The sequence below is a fragment of the Grus americana genome, chromosome 3 (assembly GCF_028858705.1).
Source record: "Grus americana isolate bGruAme1 chromosome 3, bGruAme1.mat, whole genome shotgun sequence".
In the NCBI taxonomy this organism is placed as follows: Eukaryota; Metazoa; Chordata; class Aves; order Gruiformes; family Gruidae; genus Grus; species Grus americana.
Window position 1 is genome coordinate 64,288,079 of NC_072854.1, and position 23,320 is coordinate 64,311,398.

Consider the following 23,320-nt stretch of genomic DNA (forward strand, 5'->3'; position numbering starts at 1 on the left):
ACAGCACGAGCAGGCACTGTGTACTTGCTCACAACCGTTGATAGGAAGTCCATAAACTGGACCTAGTGTTCAGTGAAAGCTGGCTAGAGATCCCTTAGCACAGTTATCTCGGGGGCTATGAAGGCCATTTGCAGCCCTTGCACAGCTGCGGGAACTGTGTTGAAGGGATATCGATGGCTCAGCTCGCTCCTGACACAGCTGCCCTGACAGGATTTTGCACTCCAAATCTCTTCTCACAGAGTGAGAGGAGCTGGGTGTGATCAGCCTCTGGAGGGGGTGACTGTCCGGGGGGCACTACTCTAAAGGGGGTATCCCATCACCGCTGGTGGGGCACTCGCTGATGGTGCCAGGTGCCAAAAGTGCCTCTCATCTCCCATACGTGGCTATAAATCTATCAGACATGACAAAACGTCCTGGTCCCACCAAAGCGTGCTGGGCTTCCTCGTTATGCACAACATCTTGTTTAAGGGCAGAGGGGAAACTCACCTTGTATATAAAGCAAATAATCTGTTGTTAGTATACATCAAATCTCTGCAGTCTAATCCAAGAATTATTAGTAACTGTTACAGAAAGGGAAAGAATATGCTCTTGCAGAGAAAGTATTGATAATGATAGTACAGTTAAACCTATTATACACCCACTTAGTTTCTCCCCCTTTTCCCAATGTTTTGCTCACCCTTCCCCTGCTCTTCTGGCTCCTAGGGTTGGTCGTTTGACTCTGCTGATGGTGGAGCAGGTGTTAAGGAAAGTTGTCAGCATCTGGAGTCCTTTGCTGGGGGAATATGACATTCATCATGACGGTTTCTGCTTCCTCACTCGAGGATCCACTTTAGGTCCCCTTTATATGCTTGCTAACATGCTTTTAAACCTTGCTCTTTCTCTGCTGACCTGCAAATCCAAGTTACATCTGAATGAACTGTATCTCATGCCTCTATGCATGTTAGGTAATATTTCTTTGTTCTCTTTGTTGCCCTAAAACTAGTTTTGTCCAGATCTGCATTTCTTTAACTGATGATGGTAAATCGTTTGTACCTGTGGGGTCTCCAGTGCCAGGCCTGTGCCCAGTCTCTTATAATCCTGGGGCTGTAGCCCTCTATACTGCATCCTGTGTCTCCACTTCTCAAGGCCTCTGTTGCCATACCGAACCTGTACTTCTCTACACCACACATTACGTTAGATTTGTAAAACCACAGCAGTACCAGAGAAAGAGAAATAAAATTTAAAAATACTAGCTATGGACAAACTGTGAATTAGAAAATTTAGAAAAATGTCCTTTTACTAGGAATGGCAATAGCCTAATGCAGGCTACATGGTTACATCCTTATCCAAAATCAGGTGGTGGTGACCCTCTTTAGGTCCATGGAGCGGAGGGTTCCCGGGCTGGAGTGGCTCCCTGGTGCTGCGTGGGCCGGACGAGGAAGCAAGGGGTTGCTTTGCCCACCTCCTCCAAGGGCGCAGGTCTCTGTCCAAGGGCACGGAGGAGGCAGCTTGCTGGCCAGGCTCCCTGCGCGTCCAGTGCAGGCTCTGAGAGGAGCGTGGCCTCCAACATACAGCCTTCTGCAGCACGGACAGGGGAGTTACAGCCTGGCCGTGGTGCTAAATAGTGTTGGTTAGGAAAGGTCTGATGCAATGAGGTGCAAAGCACCATAGGTAGCTGCACAGCCTGAGCGTGCTCCTGCTGAAGTGTAGCAGCATTTACAACTGGTTTGTAGCACCTGGGTCGTGAAACTTAACCTGCCTTCCAGTGTTGCTTCCAAATACAGAACGGGCATAGTCAGTGAGGTATGATTCAACCTGCAGCTGTATATTTTTTCTTGTGTGTAGTGTTTGAATGGTTGATTTGTAAATATGCATGCTTTCAAATGATCTACATCAGTATCTGGAGCTAATGAGTGAAGCCATACTTGCACTTCAGAAACAGGAACTTACCCTGTATTCTAACTGCACAAAGTAATTTGCGGTTCAATTGCTTAGCCAGTTGTCATTTTCTAGCACCTCATTTCATACGACTATTTCAGGTAGCATCTTCTAATATTCACAAACTGAGAAATAACACTGCCTTGTGATCTTATTTTCCTGACGCTGACTGCACTCTGCACTACACTTGTTTAGCCGCACTAACCTACTATATTTGCAACAAAAAGTTTTCAAAAATGATCACTGTAGCCAAACTTGTCTGTGTAGAAATGAATGCAAGGTACAGTCCTGGTAGGATTAAAGATTTTCAGCTAGATTCATGAACTTGGTCAGTCAGTTTCTCATTCTGCCTTAAACCACTTTAGTCAGCATTACGTGCTTTAAATACACAGTTTAAATAGAAGAGCCGAGCAAGAGTCAGAGGAAAGTTGGAAAATACTTGGGCAGAAGCAAGCCCTGGATAACAAACAAGAGGTGGCAGCCAGGAGGCAAGATCTTGGTTTGGAGATGTTATCCAGCATGAGAAAAAATTGGAGAGGACATCAGGAGCAATAGTATCTGTGCACATTCCCCTTTCTGTGCCAGAACTCAGCTAAAGTCTTGAGCTTCTCAGCAAAGCCAGGGTCAGGGCCAAGAGTAGGAATGTTCACCAGTTTTCAGCTAAGTGGCCCCTGTTCAAGGTCGATTTAAGTCAATTGATCCAGTGAAACTCTTTGAGATACTGCAGCTTGTCTTGAAAATTATCTTCTCAGGTGTTGTTTATCTCTAAGGTGATAAATTTTGAGGCAACAACTGTAATTATTTATATGAATAATATATTTTATATATATATATGAATAATATATATATATATGAATTTATATGATAGAGATAGGGCAGGAAAGAGAGCCTGGGATAAACCAGATAAACCAGAAGGATGAGGGGCTTGTGAGAGACCAGGAGGAACAGGGAAATATCTTTATTCACAGCCCACTGAAACCTCCATGTCTCCTCCTGGCCTACAAGCCCAGTCCTCCAAAGGTTCCCATCAGCTTCCCAAAGCCTGCCTGACCTCTCTCATCACCTTTCCTTACCATCAGCTCCTACCCCACAGAACTAAAAGTGGAATTTTGCCCACCCAGGACTAGGAGGGCATGAGCTGGTGCTGGAGCCTGGTCAGAAATTGCTTCTGAAAGCAGGTCTGGCATGAAAGGGCTGTGGATATGGTGCTCATCACAGCCACGCACAATGGCTTTACTACTCACTGCCCAGTCTTTACCTCAATTGACTCGGCTGTAAGGTGCTGCAAAGCTATGTCCAGTATAGAAGGAATGACATCACAGCCACGAGACAGGTAATTTCATCTCTGCATACCTCTTCTCCATATGCCTTTTTGCCTCTCTCTCTCCGATCATACTGTCTTGAAGTTTTTTCTCTACTTCCAAATGGCAAGAGCATTTCCAATGAATATTCTTCCTGGATGTTCACTTGTCTGGAATAGTTTATCACTCTGGATTAAACATTCAATGTGTGATCATGGAAACACCTCTGAGCCAGGATTTCTCTGGTTTTAGAAACTAGTTTCTAGTCTACCATTTCTTATTAAAAGTGTCTGAATTTACTAGGATGAAACACAAACCTTTCCCCCTTTCTTCATGATCAGGAATCCATCACAGCTGCCTTCCTTAGGAAACCCTAGCACAGCCCCTCACTTCAGCACACCTCCTTTTCTGTGGCATAAGTGGCATTCTGACACCAACTAGCCATGGCAACAAGAAGTTTGGTCTGCCTATAAAGGTCTTGTTTTCTTAATTAAAAAAAAGATACAACTGTTGTTTAAGCTTTTCCTGTGACCTCTGCTGCTTCTTCTGGGTCTAGGAAATGAAAATACAAATGTACCAGTCACTCTTTGAAAGTTGTTCCTCCTCAACCTCACAAACACATGATAGCTCTTGAGAATAAGTATCTTCTTTTTGAGGAAGAGCAGAAAAATTAACATTAGCAGAATAAGTACATTTCAACAGCAGGAAAATATGGAAATGAAATTGATACAGGCACCCAAAACGTTTAACATTAGAGTATGCACTAAAAGGCATAGGCTGCCAAGTTCCTGTGTTCTGGCAACTGTGGTTTGTTTCATATTGTTCAAATGTAGCATTTCCAGAAAGCAACATACCCTTTGTGTAGAACTATAGGAAAATAACATGATTCGTACTGAGAGGTGCCTGTTTCCCATCTTACCTCCTGTGAAAGAAGCAGAGATTTCTCTTCTTGCAGGGACGTTGTTACAAAATTGTTTGAGAGCCAGATGAAGCATTTGAGAAAACTGCCAGCTGTTCATTACGACTTCTCATCTGGATGTTGCTCCCCACACAGCTGAGCTGCTGGAACACATCTGATGGGTGTTCCCTACATCATAAAACTGGACACGTTAAGTGCAAGCTTCAACAGTGGTTTCAACTAAGCAGGCTGAATTTCTCCAGGAGGGGGTTGGGGATGTTCATACAACCCATCAGTGTTCAGTTTCTGGAACTGGGGATTACATCTGAGTGAGGGGTGATCAAACAACTTTCCTTTAAAGTTTCATTTCAAATGTGGGTGTTGGGATCAGCTTTTGCATCCTTTGTCACGAATGAGGAAATTTTGTTTAAAGGCTGTTTGGTTCTGGCTGTTCTGTTGAGAACAGCCAGAGATTTCATTAACAAATGAGAATGCAGACAACAACTGAGATTTCTGCATAAGCTTTGACCTCCGCCCATTCCTTCTTCTGTTCTACACCCAGGTTTCACATGCCCATGCTCTAAGAAACAGCGCAGTAGGGCCATTGAAGCGCGACTGGCCATGGATCTGCATCTTCTCTTGTGTAAGGCTTTTCCTGCAGCTGAGACAGTCAGAATGCGTGCGTGTGTGTGTTTGTGTGCGCGCACGGGTCTCCCTTTTCTCCAGTTTCTGATGGGTAGCAAGGGTGGAGCCTGCACTGCAGCTTTCCTTTCAGCAGGACCTAGAATCTTTCTTCTATCTCTGGCTTTTTATTTTTGTGATATTTGTAAGAATTCAGATGGTATTTAGTTGAAATTGTCCAATTAATTTGAAAGCTATTGGAAGGGAGGATGGCCAGTCATGCAGTCATGGCGGGGCCACTCATAGGTGCACATACATACCCACCCCCACCTCCAATGGAAATGAGGCTATAAATAATTTTTGTTTTATCTGTAAGCTGTGTTTGCAGCTATCACAATAATTTCAAGAGAAAAAAAATAAACACCAGCATATGGGCAAAAATACAGCTGTTTTTCTTTTCTGATCCCGAGTTAAATGGCAAAACCAGAAATCAGCGCTAATACAAAAAATAAACAGCCATTTAATCTTTTTTGTTATTGTTGTTCTGCTCATCTGGCATAAATTAAAAAAAAAATAAATCTTTTGGGGGCTGTGATTGTTTTAACCTGCTAGTAACTCCCTTGAGTTCATCAGAGCAAAAGACAGTGAAAGCCTGTTTATTGTCCAGCAGGCACCTACACATGTTGTAAGCGAAGTTCCATCTGGTCACAACATCGTGGATCATCTGGGTAACAGCCAGGCTTCATTTGCTTCATGTCCTGGACAGCATGGAGGCAGCCGAATAGGAATATTTAAATGACTGACCAACCGCAACCGAGTTTGCCCCTGAGGATTCGTCTAATAATGGCTCCTTGCTATGGAGCAGTATTGGCTTTGCGAGTTGTTTTCTTTTTTAAATGACTCAAGCTGGGCTCTGCGGAATGATTTAGCCTTTTTATTAGGTGCCGACAATTTACTGGAGACACAGTCTGGCTCTTACCTTGGGAGATCTGAACGTGGACGTTGACCATGCCTGAAATTCTTCCTGAAACATGTTTGTAAGCAAAAACCTGAAGAAACCCAGACTGCGTAGCACGGCTGTTATTCTGGGCCTGACAGGGTGCTTGTGCAGGGTGTATTTCACACCTATGTGGAGGGCATGTAAAGCACTGCCATATCGGAATTTTCCAGGCACTTAAAATCATCCACACCTGTTTTGCACAAGGGCAAAAGACGGAGAAAGCGGATGCACCGCTTAGTTCTGCTTAACCCATGACCTGAGCACCTCAGAGAGCTTTTTGGTGGCCAGCGCTGCTGTCACGATGGCAGCGGTGGGTGGACCTGGACCCCAGGGAAGCACTGCCTCTGCCTTCAGAGCTGCCCCAGTTCCCCAGGCTGGGCAGGAGCCGTTCATGCTGGTGGTGCTGCCTGCAGCCCCAGTGGGACCTCCTGCTGCCACATGTATATTCCCCTTAGAAGACTCTGCTCTGCAGATCTAGAGGTGGGTGCTGGGCTGTGAAAGGGTGGCAGGCAGCTGCCTAACACAAACACGTGCAGTTTCATTAACAAATGCTGATGGAGGCAGTGCTTGCTAGGTGAGTAATATACAGAATGCCGAACGGTAGGGGTTGGAAGGGACATGTGGAGATCACCTAGAGCATGTCGCACGGGATCACATCCAGGAGAGTTTTGAATATCTCCAGAGCAGGAGACTCCACAACCCCTCTGGGCAGCCTGTTCCAGTGCTCTGTCACCCTCACAGTGAAGAAGTTTTTCCTCACGTTGAGATGGAACTTCCTGTGTTCCAGTTTGTGCCCGTTGCCCCTTGTCCTGTCACTGGGCACCACTGAAAAGAGTCTGGCCCCATCCTCTTGACATCCGCCCTTTAGATATTTACAAATGTTGATGAGATCCCCTCTCAGTCTTCTCTTCTCCAGGCTAAACAGAGCCAGCTCTCTCAGGCTTTCCTCATACGAGAGATGCTCCAGTCCCCTCATCGTCTTTGTAGCCCTCTGCCAGACTCTCCAGTAGTTCCCTGTCTTTCTTGAACTGGGGAGCCCCTCCTCCCAGGAGTAGGAGGATATGCAAATCCCAACAGGCTGCATAAGCGCTTCCAAAAATTCAGTCTGTCTATAAATACTTTATTGGCAGTGCCCAATGAAGCCTTGTTAAGAACAGCAAAAAAGTTCTAGCTGGCTCACTGCTTGTTTATGATAACAAACTTATTCGATGAGTAATATGGAGAAGTACCTGAATTTCCCCTCAGAGGTGGCTGTGAGAGGTATTCCTTTCTGCTTTAAAATGTGGGCATCTTCTATAAAGATGTCATTCATGTAAGATCCTGGAGCAAAATTTATCCAGGAAAAATGGCTGAGATACCACAATAACATCTATAGGGATGGTGCATGGGCCGTTCCTTTCAGAAAATCTCAGGAAGAAAATACCTGTATGAATTACAGGGGCAAATTCTTACACAATTTGCAGTTAGTTACTGCAGAGGCCATATAGTATTTTGGGGACTTTACTCATCCCACAGCTGGGCATACCTATGCCAACCTCCTCCCATGGCCAGCAGGGCCACCCAGCAAGAAAGATGTGCTTAAAAGTTTGCAAGACTAGATTTCAGACCTCTTATATCTCTATCTATCTCTATATCCACGTATATGCTGTATCTAAAGATTCTGACACAGGCATGCACGCAAACAGCTTTCTCAGCTAAGTAAGGTCAATAAAATCAGTGTTACTACTCACGGGATGAAGCTGTGCACGAGCCTAAGGAGGCAGTAAACGCTGAACTTTCGCTCAATCTAATCAAACTGCCCCAAAATAAAGCTGCTTTTCTCGGGCACGGCAGTAGCCGCACAAATCCGCTTGGAGTCACTGTAACACAGCGGCCGGGGCCGGGGGGCGGCGGGGGGCGGCGGGCACGGCAGCTACTAACGTAGAGCATTTTGCCGGCTCTTTGAGGAATATCTTTACGCTTTGCAAAGCGGTGTGAAAGCAAAGCGCTCATTTGTTAGAAACCCGAGAAAATGATTTCATCTGTGCTCGTGCGGTTAGGCGTGCCCTGGTGCGAGGCGCGCCGTGCCGTCGAAGGGACGGGGCTGCTGGCGCAGTGCCGGCGGCGTGCGGAGGCGGGCTGCTGCGGGGCTGGGGCTCGGCGGCGCGACCGGGCGCTGTGGGGAAAAAAAGCGACTCTCTCCGTGTCAGGTGAAGACTGCGAAAACGGACAGAGCTTGAGAGAGCACAGCGACTGAGAAAAGTGTTGGCCTCAGGTTGTAAGGGATAAACAGCAAATGGGGTGGTTTGTTTATTTTAAAACTCCCATCTTTTTTTTTTTTTTCCCGCTGCTGTTATACAGAAAATCTCACAGGTGCTGCAATGGTTATGCGATTAAACCGCAAGGCACTTTATACACCAGTCTCAATTGATAGAAAGTATTTTTAGCGTGCTGTTTAACAAGATGACATGCCGTATAATAAGCCAACATTAAAATAAGTAATTTACAGTGGTGCAGTTGGCAGAGAGGTAAAAAAGCATTCTGGCTGTAAGCAACAGTATTAAAAGTCTATTAAATGATTACCTGACAGTTTCATTGACTAATAATGACTTGAATGGACAGGAATCCATTTCAGTCAAGAAATCCTGTGTATTTCGGAGACAGGATGGTTTTCCCTGGTCAGGAACGTCTTAGTCATGTCTATCATGAAATATTCTGCTATCCCCTGTCCCTTATCCACATTGTCATTTACAATCCAGACATTTAGACCATGCCAAAGTATCGAATGAGAGGTTCACAGTACCACTGCTGCCCTAGTTGCTACATCTCTTTTTATCCTAAGCATTCTTATTTCAAGGGTGACGTATTTGCTTCTGAACAATGTCCTAAGCCATGAGACAACTGTATATTGAGTTTGTTTAGCAAAGGATCGAACCAGAATGCAGAACTGATGCTGAGCAGGCTGCAGTTGCAGGCTGTAATTCTCTGGACAGTTCCAGAGAGGCTGTGGCAATTGGTATTTAACAGCATTCATCAGAAGGGTGAACATGGTGTAAAATGCTGAAGAGGAATGACGCTACTGCCATTAGCCTATTAATTGTAAGGGATATTTTGAAACTAACTTTAAAAATACACATCAGCCCTTGTCATTCTGAATAGACAATATATTGTACTTCTGCCTAAGACTTATGACAAGTAAAAAATAATAACTAAAAACTCATTTAACTCCCCCCCCCCCCACTTTTTAACAATAGTCATCACATAATTATATCCTTGCATATATTTGCTTTTCAGATGAACATTATTTTTGGTTTAGGAATGATTCATTTATTTGAAATTGTTTTCAACACTGAAGCTTTAATGATTGTCATAACGCTGATCTTGTCAGCAGAATACGCTGGAAGAAACCAGAGGATTCTATCTTGAATATTTCTAGAAATGTTCTTACTTACCACAGCATAGGACACCGGCATTTTGCAGTGTTCCAAGTGTAAAACAGCCTGCGGTGCTGTGCAGGAGGACATCAGACTGGAGACTTCCACAGCTTCTAGAGGAATCTGAAAACCTTTCCCAGGTAGCTATTCAGGAAAAATGCTATGCTTTGCTCCTGTCTGGGTAGGATCTCAATCCAGCTCCTGTAGACCTGAGTCTTAAGAATACAAATGGCAATATTTAATTATATCAATTTTTTCCTTCAGCTACTTACTTGACCTGAATTATGCTTTCCATCTGAAGCCTAATTTGTCTCTGCTGAATGGCATAATTTCACTAGCGGTATAATTAAAAATGAACAAACGCACACTTAGAGTTTCCACTGTGGCAAATGACACATTTCATTTGGTTTATTTACCTTCATTCTGTCTGCTCAATCCAGCCCCAGTCTACATGCCGTCTGTTTCTACAGCAAACCCTCTTCTGATATATTACATATATGGAGGTGGCATATAGTATTTGTGACTTGCTTTAGACTTTTGTGGATTTCAGAAAGAGCCTCAATGCAGAGTAGTTGAAGAATCTGAACTATTCCCAAGAAATACGGGTCCAAGCAAATGTGGACATTTTCAATTTGAGCATTTTTAAAATGAAGATAAACCCTTCAATAAACTTCCATAAATGTGCAGTCACTTTTCCGAGAAGTGCTGTCGCAGAAACTATATTAACTGTAATTTAGGATTGTTTATACTATAAATGTGGTCATTTGGCTCTTTTTAGCAAGTGATGACAGCTTAAAATTATTCAAATGAACTGGATCACAGCATTTTTCAAGGTAATTGTTGCACTAATTTTTTTATTTGCTCGATAGAAAGTACTCGATGTTCAATAAAACACAACTTTAAGGAATTAATGAATTGGTGAGTACTGTAAATACAGAAAAACTTCTCTTTAACATCATCAGAAGCACTCTCTGACCTGGAAGGTGAAGAGCTAGGTCAAGTACATTTTACTGTATGTTGCCGATACCTATTACACCATGAAGGAATCTTCAGCACAAAGCCTGGAGACTAGTAGCTGGCAATGAAACTGCTCCAAATCCCAGGTAATTATGTTTTGGTCTTTTTTTCTGTGATACTTCCTGGGTTAAACCACTGACATTAATTTGACCTGAAAATTGTTACTAGATTTTAGGGAACATTTGAGGTCAAAATAATTTAATAAAAGGCAACCAATTCCTTGTGTTACACTCTCTAGCAGAAACTTTTAGGAACTTTTAAAACTAAATATGCAACACCCACTCAGGACATTCCCCCCAGGGCACCTCTGGGGTGACCACTGAGCTGCTCTGCAGCAATGCGGCTGCTCCCTCCTCTCTGCAAGGAGAAGAGCACCTCATGTGACCCCTGCCTGGAAGCAGAACGCTTGATTCATTAATTAAGAATTGGGAAGTGTCCCAAAAGGGTGAGGACACTGCTTTTGGCTTTTCACAGCCATATGAGAATGGAGGAGACTGAAATGCAGCCCAGGGAGCCCCAGGAAAGTACAGGTCTGTGGGTGGTCATGGAGACCTGCCACCAGTTTCCAGCTGGTCCTTTTGGCCCACTCAGCATTGCTACGGGGAGAGGAGACCTGACCCTGGAGCTGATGCAGGGACTGGTGGCCAATGTGGCCTCTCAACAGGGACCTCCCAGCCCGCAGCACCTCCCTGGGACTCAGAAGAGCAAGCGTGTCTTGAATTTGGCAGAGGATGGATGTGTCCTGAGGAGGCCAACATTGTCATGGCATTGCTAGAACATCTGCTCATGCTATTGCTTCGTGGTTTACGAGGCATGAAGCAGGAATTACCTTGCTCCCCTCCACCCTGGTTTGTAAAATGTTGCGGATGGACTCATTTGCATGTGAAATCTGATGGTGCTTCTCCATGTTGAGCCTCTCAGAAAGGGCAGGCTGGGCTTTAGGACAGTGGAATGAAAGCCTCCTGAGCCCATCCAGGCACAGGGCAAACCCCCATTTTTCTAGGGAATGTGTCCTTCTGCCTTAGCCCCTCAGTGTCGTTGTTAGTATACTTGCGTCAGACCAACAGTCCAGTTTTACACCATCTAGCAGCAGGGCTGCTGACCAAAACAGACAGATATCTCTTCCCGAGACTTCAGTAAGGTAAAGACTCAGTCAAAGGGTGTAATCCTGCACCCGATGGAGCCAGGGACAAAACTCCTGTTCACCTTAATTAAGCTCACCAAGTGAAGATTTGGAGATTGGTCTCCCAGGGACTAAGCAACCAGCGTAACCTGTGACTGCAGAGACAACAGCCCTGGCAGCAGTGGGAATAGTTACACTTCTGACAAAGCAACATCAGGGAGATTTTTTCTCCCAAAAGACATGTGTTTTGCTTTGATTTGCTGAAAGCTAGACAAATGGCAAAAATGCTTTTGAACCAATGATATTTACTGTAGCCAGACGGTTACACGCTCCCAAGTCACTGCTGAAGAGGAAAAAGCGTTAGGCAGAGGGAAGAATATTTCCTTATGTATTTGGGGGCTCTTGTGGAAAAAATGAAAGAAAATGAGAAAAAATGAGAAAATTGAAAATTACCTCTAAACAGACAGAAAATTACCTCTAACAAATTGAAATTTTTAACTGGTAGGAAAGTATTTACAGTTTTCAGATGAAAACTAATGTCCTGGATGCTGGGGTTTTTTAGTGTCTGCCTTATTTGCTTTCTAGGTTTTAAAAATGATAATAATGATCTTGATAATCTTATCTGAAAAATATGACTCCTGCAGAGATTTTCAGTTAAACAAAACCAGTAAAATTAATTTTCTACTCATCTATCTTAAGTAATTGAAGCAACAATATAGATAGTTCATCTTTGGTAGCTCAAATTGTTAAAAGTGCTAAGAACTCTGGACTTGTTACCTATGCATAAAAATAATTTAAGGGACAAGCATGTCATTTATATTGCCACGTGACAAAACCAAAGCTCTTCAGACCACGGCTCACTCTTGCCAGCTCTAGCATGAGATTGCTTCTTCTACCTCATATATGTGTGTATTGGCATGCATTACAAATACTGGGCTGCCATATAGATTTGCAAACTCACACGATGATCGTAAAGTCTGTGTCCCTCTTCAATCTCGGGCAGCATTTCCCCATGCCCTTCCCCACCCGGCTGCCTCTCACTCACTCCGCAGTCCTTTTTCCCAGCACAGGCAGTTGCTGTGATGTTAATTAACGCTTCTCTTCCAAACCCTCACTCCGCGACCATGTGAGCGTGGCAAAGCCTCGGCAGCCCCTTCAAAATGAGACGGGATTTTCTTGTCTGCAGAGGTGGTGAAAAGGTGGAAAAGTTGTCCCCTAAGTTCTGCCTGCCAAAAAAAAGGTCCCAGAGTTTTCATGGACTTCAAATGAAGCTTGTAATACTGCTCATTTTTAACCATTTGGAAACATCTGTTATGTTTTGGGTTCTTTTGGGGTTTTTTCTACAGCCAGTGGCCCAAGATTCTTCTTTATTATTCTCTAAGACGCTGAGGACTCAAGTGTTTGCTAATGAGCTGTTCCTGTCTTTGCTTGGGATCAGTCCAATAGCTTTGTTTACATCTGCCTGGTACCATAAACTCTTTCCTTGCTTTCTGTTATTCACCAGTGTGAGAGGTGAGGCAGATATTTTGCAGTTCTCAGTGTTTATTGATAAATATCTGACAGGCTAGCCCCTGCCTTTTCGCCTGCAGGTCCCCAAAACTTTTTATGGAGTCCAAATCATAACTTATCATAGATAGTAATAAATAGAAATCTCTGTCATTGTGGGGAGAAGAAAAACAGTGGAAACACCAGAGAAGGGAGGTTAGAAGCTCTGCAGATAACCTTATTTGTTAGCACTGTGAGTATGAACACTGCAGTAACTTGATGACATTCTTATTTTACATATCTTCCTGTAAGCTTTCGCAATCAAACCTGGCAGAGATCAGCAGCCAAAGCAATTAGTTTCAGTCTGGTCTTCTGAGCAGGCTGGGCAAAGGCGACTGTCTGGGAGAGCACCCTTGTGAAGTTCTTTTAATCGGATTCATAACTGCATGAAGAGAAAGCACGTTCCCAACAGTGCCAATGAATTTATCACTAACCAGTGATAAAGCTAACTTCAGCAGTTCTGATGCTGAATGACACCGAAGGCACGGGAAGACGGTTTTCCATATCTCATCCTTCTCTACTGATCTGAAAATGTAGGAGAAAGAGAAGAGGGGAGCATTAGGATGGCAATTTATCCTGCAGGGAAAGGAAAAACCTCGGCTTCCTGTCAGAAGCGCCAGAAAGCTTGGGGTTTTCGCTTAATGACATTTCATACATTCTTGCTGCCGGGTAGGCTGAGCTCTAGTCCCGTTTCATTGCCTGGGATAGGAGTTGTTAAGTATCATGCCACACATAGCTGTGCACTGAGCGAGCCCTCACGCTGGGCTGGGAGCGGATCCCATGGCCGGGGGATGACATCTCCAGGGGTTGGGAGAAAGCGGGGGCAGGCTGAGTCATTCCCTGTCTCCTCATCCTCCCCAGTCGTGTCTCCTGCTCCGGCTCCTTTCAGCCTTATTCATGAGGAGATCACTGAGGGAAGGGGACGGGGAAAGTTATTTGCATTCCAACATTACATTTAAAAGCTATAAATTACTGGCAACTATAAACAATCTCCCTGCTGACAGCCCCGCTCATAAAAATCTGGGTTTGCGTATGTGTTGCATTCACATGTGTGTGCATATTCAGCCTCGTGGGATTTTTCTCCTGGTTATGACAACAGTATGAATTCTTCTGGGCTCTGAATGTAATGCCCAATGCAAATAAGAATTTTGCTGCTTTTTCTGGTTTGACGTAGGTCTGGCTGAAAAGTAAAGCCTTTCTCACTGCTTTGAGTTAAGTTTTGGCTTTAAACTGGGAGAAAAGATTCTGGAGACATTAGCTACAAGCTAGACAAATGGCAAAAATGCTTTTGAACCAATGATATTTACTGTAGCCAGAAGGTTACACACTCCCAAGTCACTGCTGAAGAGGGAAAAGTGTTAGGCAGAGGGAAGAAGGAGGAGGAGGGCAAAAACATAATGTTTGCTACGTGTCCACAAACAGTCTGATTACTGAGCGCTTGGGAGTGGGATTTGCAAATGAAGGGAAAACTATTTCTGCCGCTGCCCCAGCCTAAAGACGCGTACATGAGAGTGAGTTGAGGGTGGTGATAATGAGAGGTCTGTATCTCTGCAAAAATCTGTGGGGTATGTCTGAGGGGGTCACAGCAATGCAGTGATCCTTCAGCCTGGTGGATTCCTGGGATCCAGTGTGCTTTTCAGAGCTTACTCAGGTCCTCGGTTTGATGCATAATGGGAAGAATGAAATTCTGCTGGAAAAAATCAGTCTATTTCATATGTATTTCATACATATATTCTCTAAGGACTGTGGTGGGTTGACCCTGGCTGGAGGCCAGGTGCCCACCAGAGCCACTCTCTCACTCCCCTCATTCACTAAACAGGGGAGAAAAGGCATAACGAAATGCTTGTAGGTCGAGATAAGGACAGGGAGAGATCACTCACTAATTATCGTCACGAGCAAAACAGACCAAACTTAGAGAGGGAATTCATCTAATTTATTACTAGGCAAAACAGAGTAGAGGAATGAGAAAATAAAATCAACTCTTAAAACACCTCCCACCACCCCTCCCATCTTCCCGGGCTCAACTTCACTCCCGGCTTCAACCTTCCCCCCCCCTCAGCGGCACAGGGGGACGGGGAGTGGGGGTTACGGTCAGTTCATCATACGTTGTTTCTGCTGCTTCTTCATCCTCAAGGGGAGGACTCCTCTCATCGTTCCCCTGCTCCAGCATGGAGTCCCTCTCACGGGGTGCAGACCTTCAGGAGCAGACTGCTCCAGTGTGGGGTCCCCCACGAGGTCACAAGTCCTGCCAGCAAACCTGCCCTGGCGTGGGCTTCCCTCTTCACGGGTCCACCGGTTCGGCCTGGAACTTGCTCCAGCGTGGGCTTCCCACGGGGCCACAGCCTCCTTCAGGTGCCTCCACCTGCTCCGGCGTGGGGTCCTCCACGGGCTGCAGGTGGAATCGCTACACCCCCTCATCCTTCCTCCATGGGCTGCAGGGGGACAGCCTGCTTCACCATGGCCTTCACCACGGGCTGCAGGGGGATCTCTGCTCTGGCGCCTGGAGCTCCTCCTCCCCCTCCATCTGTACTGACCTTGGTGTCTGCAGAGTTTCTTACATCTTCTCACTCCTCTCTCTGGCTCCAAAAGCTCTCTCTCTAAGTGTTTTTCTTCTTCTTAAATATGTTATCACAGAGGCGCTGATTGGCTTGGCCTTGGCCAGCGGCGGGTCCATCTTGGAGCCGGGTGGCCTTGGCTCTATCAGACACAGGGGCAGCTTCTAGCAGCTTCTCACAGAAGCCACCCCTGTAGCCCCCCCGCTACCAAAACCTTGCCACGCAAACCCAACACATAGGTAAAGTGCAATAATGAACTGCCGGGTTTTTCCCTCAGGTTTTTCCCGACATTGCTTCATCTTGTAGATACATGTAATGTCCGCAAGCCAGCAGAGTCCTCAATCCTTGTGCTTGGGAGGTCTGAAGGCTTTGACTGTCACACTCCATTTCTGCAGCAAGAAAAAAAAAAGAAAAAAAGGAGACAAATCCATTGCTGCTGCAACAGACTGAGCGTCATCTGTACATCGAGAGTGGGCTGCGTATGCTGGGGTGGCCTGACTGATGACCAGGGAAGGAGGAGTGTTGCAACCCACCATTTCATAACCAGATAGGGAAAGGCAAGAGTGCTGCGAGTGCGCGGGAGGCATTCATGGCAAGAACTGCAGTCTAGAACAGTTCTTGGGTCAGGAATAGCTGTGGTCTGGGACGGTTTTTCTCACGGTTTCAGCTAAGTGTGGTTAAAACTGTAGGAAAACCACATGTAAAGCCCTGTCAAGCCAAGGTCACAGGGTAAGGAAGTAATTATGCTATGAATAACACGACCTTTAAGCGGGGTTAGTATTTTCAGCCTCCTAATAAAAAGACCCTTTCTGTCTCCAGCTGACATCAGGTACAGTGTTGTGGCTCCTCTGCTTCAGTGGCGTGTCCTGCTTGGGAAGACCGAGCATGCGTGGCAGGTCCTAGCACTCGTGTCCCAGATGACAGGCAAATTGCTAGTGAAAAGCCACCCAGGAGTTAGTGCCAATGCTGGATTGAGAAAGCATGTCCCCTTCGTGCCTTTGGAGCACCTCAGAAAGAAGTAGGGCCCAGAACAGAGATGGGAAAAATGAAGAGGTGGGGAGAAAGGGTGAACGAGATGGGGAGAGCATGTGCTGCCAGCAAAGTGCTGGAGACAAGGGTTTCCTGTGCTCTGGTCGCTCTCTAAATGCAGGGCATCACCCTTCCCTGTACCCTGTACCCCTCTAAGGACAGGACAAGCAGGGTCATCTCACAGGGCATTTGGAGATGTGTTTTTTCCCCTGGATCTTGCTCTCATGTGGCCCAGTAGCAACATTTGTCAGGTCATTTTCCACTTGCTTGCATTGAGCAACTAAACTTAGAGCAGGCGGCATGGTGAGATCGTGGCTGCCCTTCGCAGGGCAGGTACCATGTGCTGGACACCCATCAGGTTCTCTCCAAATAGAAAGGTACTGGCTGGTTGGGCCACCTCCCTGGGAAAGGCAGGGCTTTCCTTACTGCTCAGGCTACGCTGAGGCCCAGGTAATTAATCTCATCGCAAGCCAAAATTTGGCCTGTATTAGCTCAGGGCAGTTTCAGGGCTAATTTCACTGTCAAAACCCCCCTCTGTTTGGATTTGTGGTAGTTAGGGGTAGCAGCATAACAGGAGCATGAGCTTGGACGCTGGGCATCTCCAGGTGGAAACTACAGTTCATAGAGAATTTCCTCTCTGTATCCCTTCAGCCCTACGGGCTGTTACTGGAGGAAAGCAGAAAAGTGAAAGTCAAGCGAGCGAAAGTCAGCCAGGTGCCTGCCTTTCACATGGCTCTGAGATCTTTTCCCGAGATCATCTGTTGCTGTGCCGCTGCTCTTCACATCTACCCACACCACCAGACCGAGTCTCCAGCAGGGTTATCGAGGTCTGATCTCCCACGCTGTAGGTTAAAGAATGCAACGTTGTGCGCGCCGGCAGACAAATATCCCCACGCAGGTCTGTGGCTGAAGGGGATGCTGGCGAGGAGTGTACGATGCTCTGGTGACTCCCATGCCGTGTGGAAGGGACTGGTTAAAAACCTGAAAAATCAGAAGTGGGTCCTGGCCAGCCCCTTGCGGTCAGTGAGGGGGAGAGAGCAGGCCCTATAGATCTCCATGAGAAGCGCCACTCGCTCGGCAGGGAGAGCAGAGCGGGCTACGCCTGCGGTTCACATCTCTTTGTCAATGGCATCCAGCCCCTGGCCTTGGGAACTGACTGGCGGCAGTTTGCAAATGTATGTGCTTGGCTGGGAGCCTGCAGTTCCCTTTGTCCCGGCGGCGCAGGGGGGCTAATAGGGAAGCCGGAGCGTGTCATCCCCGACTGCCAGAGCTTCCAAGCAGTAACATGATGGGCAACTTTTCAGACAATATCCAACATGAACATTCAAGACCGAGCCTATTCTTCTTCTAGACACTGGTACTGACTGATTCCACATGCTGTTTTCCAGACTCTGTTGCCGTAACAAGCTCCAGTCCTGAACATGGACCGTCCACCCAGGGAAAAGTCCCATCGAATTCAAAAGCATCAAACCCATTTGGGATCATTAAAAACTGAATGTCTTTGAACATCATGTAGAATGCTGTAGACTTAAAGAAACAAAGTATTTGTACAGAGCTTCGTATAACGTACACAAAATTATTTGTATTTGTTCCACTCTGCTTTGCACACCCCGCTCTGGGTGCTTACATGCAACTTGCATGGATGCGTGTGCACTTAAACTGTGCAGTGCTGCACTGTGTTTTAAGGTGGAATAATTACAAGTTAGAGAGTGTTTGAGATGGGAGTGATAATGGCAGAGGAAACATGCACCTTCTCTTCACTCACGGAAAATCTGAATCAAGTGGCTGTCGTGAAAAATCTTTTGGAGCTTCCATTGAACTTCAAGCTTCAGGTGAGATATTTTGTTTTTCTGGAAGGCTAATTCTTCTGGGATTTGCTAATGGGCACAGGCAATTAGTAGAGAAACCTTGTGCTTCCCAGATTTGATGCTGGATCCCACTGCTTCCGGGTAGTTAAGCTTCAGTGTCACCCCTGCCTGCCGCTGTCATTGCTCCTCTTCCAAACCACATGCTGGTGAATCGCATGTCATGAAAGCAAGGCAAATGGAAACATTCACAGAGACACAAGTGGGTTAAAGACTTACACATGAGCTATATTTAGACTTACATCTAGTCTTGTGATGAGTGCACAACTGCCACGGCTGATCTGATCCAATGTTGGTGATGGTCCTGCTTTCAGTGGGGGACTGGACAACCTGACCTTCAGGCATCCTTTCCAACCAGCATTGCTCCAGTCCGTGAGTCCATGACACTTTGCCTGGTAGAAGTACGTGCTGCTTACATTTGCAATAAGGTGCAATTCCCTTAAATCACTAGAAAGTACTTGTAAACAGCTTGGAAGTTCTGCTGAGTTTGGTGCTTTCTTACCACTTCTTTCTTTACTGCCAAAAGCTAAACATAAAGGCATCCCAGGACAATTTATAGCTAAAAGGCTCAGTCAGCTGGGAGTGCTTTCTCCAGCACTGCCCCTCAGCCTCCTGAAATGTCTCCAGTGGAAATAAGCCTGAATTTCACCATTGCTTCTCTGGAAAAAAGCTGCATTCTCATATCCCTGTCTGTAAATGCTGTCAGGTGACTGGGAAAGATGTTTTTCAGTACTCCATTTACAACTCTGATTTCTTCTGCCAGAAACACAGTAGCGGTAACATTTGATTTGCAAATCTGGCATACAGGCATCAGCCTGGTTGAAAACAATCAACAGAAGCCATTTCCTCAGTGCAAGTAAATATATTGACATGTGTTGACAATAAACTGATTTTGTGCACTTTCAGAAAGGCAGACGGCAGCTCACATGTTTTAACTGCTTGATTCCTCTAAAGCAGTATGCAGAAAAATATCTTTCATAGGCTATATAAGGCAGTTTGTCTTTCATATCTCTGGAGCAGTCATGATGTCCTCTAATTACAAGAATATGATTTTTACAGAGTATTCATGCTGCATTGAGCATGACAATAATATGTAAAAAAGTATGTATAAAGCATATGTTTTAGGATATGTGATAGAGTTAGGGTTCTTAAATAATGATTTTTATCCAGTTACTTCAAGTTAAAATACACAAAAGTATTAGTAAAGGCTTAGAAACCTTTTGCTTTGTTCTGACTCTAATACATTTGTTCCTCGCTGAATGATTAAATGGCATAAACATCCTTCCACTATTGCCAATCATCAGGAAATACGTGACTTCATAACAACTGAGGCCCCGATCCAGCGAGGCCCTAAATCTCATGTTTAATTATAGTGTTCTTGCTTTGAGACAGGCTGGTGGGCAGGCAGGCACCGCAGCGCAGCACTCTATTGGGCTGGCAGCCCAGGCTGGTGGGAAGCCCCCGCTGTGCCCAGTCCTGCCGGCAAGCCTCAGCCGGGCAGCCCCAGCCACTTGCCCTCAGGAGCCAGACCCCCAAATCCTCACTCTTGGGGTGGTGTCACTGCCTGAACTGCCATATAGGGCCATGCAGCACCCAGGCCAGCAGACCCCCCCACATGCTGTGCTAGCACAGGCGCAGCCCCAGGGGAGACGCCAGCATTGCCTGGGGTGCGCATTCAGCCGGCGGGGGAATGAGCAAGGCTGGGCATCAAAACACTCCTCCTTTTCTCAAGGATGTTTTCAAGATTGCAACCTGGCAGCGTCCTGCTGAAGGGGGAGCCACCTCATTACAATCAGAAAAAGATCAGAAAAAAAAAAATGATAATGTGGTCTAGTACTTTGCATCACTAGATCTCAAACTGAGACTGTCCACCCAAGTGCCCACCTCCGTGAAGTATTGTCTTCCTGCCTTGAGGAATCAAAGAAAGAGATACTGACCTGTCTGGCAGATTTTAGAAAGCAGAGCCTGAGAGAAGGGCTTGTGCTTGGCAGGTTTTCTGGTAGAGAGCCGAGCAAGAAAAGGCTGCTGGATCCTGCCCAGGTCTCTTGCTGGAGCTTTGGGGGCCGCTGTGGCCCTCCCAGGGGAAGCAGAGCTCTGCTGTTCTAATTGCGGGCTCTTCCACCAGCACTCACCTGCCAGCGCAAGGTTGTGCCAGCACATCTATATTAAGCAGAAGTTGGAACAAATCCCTAAAATAGCTCTTCTCTGTTGTAGGGACGCTGTGCCCATGTGCCTTCAGCTTCCCAGCTGCTGAGCTGGAGGGACCATAACAGTGATTTTTATGGTGAAACTTCTATTCTTTACAGTCAAAGAATTATTTCTGAAATCAGACAAAGCCTGGGAGAAAGTTAACTAGAAGGAGTCTTGATGTGGGGAAAATAACCTGCCAGGACAATGGAGAGAAGTCCTGGATCTGAGCCTCAGACTTCAAACGGCCCAAAATCTGGCTGCATCTCTCAGGCTCTGTGAACATGAGCATGTAGTAAACTGGTGGGAAGAACTCTAATGTTGGAACCAAAGTGCCCCACCTCTGGTTTTGGGCAGTGTTTGAAGATAAGGGAAGCAGACTGAGCATGCAGTCATGTGTTATCTGAGACAGGGAGTCTCTCTGCAGACAGGGTGCGATCCTGTCTCCATAATGACCATAGCACTGTTTGCTTGTAAGTAGATTTTCCAATAAGTCCCATTTTCTCACTCCAGCTCCCATCAGTGTTCACAGCTTTGGATCTGCAAGAGACTAATTTTTTTTATGGCAGCACGGAAGTTTGTTCCCTCTTCCCCAAAGAATGCAAAAATTTAGTCGCTGGAGTAAACCAGATCGGTTTTATCCACTTTCACTTTTCCATTTTAAAATTTTGCTTTTAACACAGATGTTACAACCCCCCTCAGGGAAATTCTCCCTCGCAGAAAAGATGCGCTCCTCCGCCTGCAGCTCCGCTCCAGCCGTTCCCGCGGAGGCACAGAGCTCCCCACGCCGGGGCTGCTGCCCCCCGGTGCGCTCCCGAGACAAAGACCTCACGCCAGCCTCCGCTTTGGAGCTCGGGGGTTTGGTGGCCGCTCTGTCAGAAAGAGACGCGTTTAAAGAAAAACACTACCTTACCCACAAGCTCTTCGCTCCTTCATAAGACCGGCGTAATGGCAGCTTATGACGCTACTGCACAGATCAACTCGTTGATGCCTTTCAGAAGATTTTTACCGCATCACCTAAATCGGCACTGACACAGGCAGTCAAATCCGCACCCATTGTGCGTGTATTTACTCCTCTAGCTGCTAATGCTGCCTGGAGAGATCTGCGGACGAAATAGACACCGAGTGTGCAGACCGGCTATTTGCTAAAGGCATTCATTTACTAATTAATGAAGTGTCACTGCAGCTGTTTGGCATTGCATTTAGGCTGTATTTAACTTTAAGCGTGGGCTTCAGCCATTTGATGTCAAGGATGCTGCTAACGCTGAGTTGCCACCTGAAATTGTAGGGAGCAATTCTGCAGTGCGTTCGCACAGGCTACTGCCCTTTGAAGACCAAGAAGCATTTTGTGTAACACCAAGATAAGAAAAAGACATAGCAGTTTTGCAAATTTGGACCCATATTATCTTGGGCTGTATTTTACCAATGAGTTAAGATAGATATTGGTCAGCACAGCTGAGTGGGAAATGTCCATTATTTTTCCTTGTTTGTGGTGGGGTTTTTCTCATTTCTGTCAAAATTTACAGTGTTTTATGTTTTTGTTGTCACTACAGAACTAAAACTGAAACAGTAAATGCTTCAGTTTTCAAAAAAAAGCAGTTTCAGGTAAACATTTTGGCTGTGGATTAAAAAAACTATCAGTTGACCAGAAAAAGGGAAAATCTTACAGCAAGTATTTAGATTTCAACAGTTTGCATTTTCTTCCATTAAAGTAAATACTGATAAAGAGATTTTTCTGCAGTAATTTTAGGTCTAAGAATCAGTTCTCATTTGAATTACTTTTTGAAAAAGGAAAAATTCAGCCAGCTCTCATTTCAAGCTGCCTGAGAACAAGTTCCCCACAGAAGGGAAAGAAGAAAAAAAAGTGCCTTTGAAGCACCAAGCTGAGGGGAATAATGGCACTTCCAGTCGTCTCTAAAGGTCTTCCCCAGAGATTATGCTTTAATTTAGAAGAATTTCACAGGGTGTATTCCCTCTCATCTTCTTGGGCATCTCCTTAAAACTACCCAGTTTATCTCATCTAACTGCACTCTGAAAATAGTACTGTACTCACTGACGGCATCTTTTCGTTAGTACAACCCTGACCTGCCCTGGTGTAGCACAGAAGCGCGCGGCAGCCTGTTTAAAGACAGGACTGAGCTGCAGCAAACAGTTAAAAAATTATGAACAGCACTCTTTCTGCTCACATTTTAATGGAAAATAATTGTTGAAATACTAAATTTTCCCAGACATATCCAAAGCATTTGTGCATTATTTTAGCTTATACCTGCCATTAAAATAATTGGCTTAAATGCTGTATAACTCACTAAAAAAAAAACAGTTAGAAACATTTAAAATACTTCGCTGTGACTCTGCTTTGCTGTGGAACTAAGGGACAGAAATGTGTCCCAGGTGTAGGAACTTGGTGTGATAAACCCAGAGCTCAACAACCATTGCAGGAAAGTGGAAATCCCGGTATTTTTATAAAAAGGACCATGGCTTTTAATATAAATTCAGTTCTGTTATCATTTCCTTGGAGCTCATATTAAACAAAGAAATCTGCTAGTAACGTTAGACTGAGTCAGAATTTAGCATGGACTTGTTTTTATAAACAAAAGAGAGAAAGAAGTAAAAATTTTTTAATTTTTTTATAAGCACTTAACTTTCCCATATTAGAGCAGTGGCTGTTTTGTTTCAGTCCCGTTGGCAGACGCCTTTAGCATTACCCACGCTCCGTCTCAAACGATGCAAACGACTTTCCCCAGCTATTTGCAAAGTGCGTGAAACATTGCGAGCCATGTGGTTTTACTATCGGTATGATTGAATTCTTTTGCAGCACAAGAAAGCAACTAGTTATTTTACCGTGCCAG

At 45.4% G+C, this 23,320-nt stretch overlaps 1 long non-coding RNA gene across 1 annotated transcript; it reads right to left on the reverse strand.

Annotated features, from left to right (window-relative positions):
- Positions 1-14,844: 14,844 nt before the first annotated feature.
- Positions 14,845-20,390, reverse strand: LOC129204860 (uncharacterized). The gene is made up of 3 exons (XR_008576518.1): positions 20,222-20,390; positions 18,527-18,676; positions 14,845-15,779 (listed from the first exon to the last, which is right to left on the reverse strand). It is a non-coding gene; the product is annotated as an uncharacterized LOC129204860 (long non-coding RNA).
- Between the last annotated feature and the right edge of the window lie 2,930 nt (positions 20,391-23,320).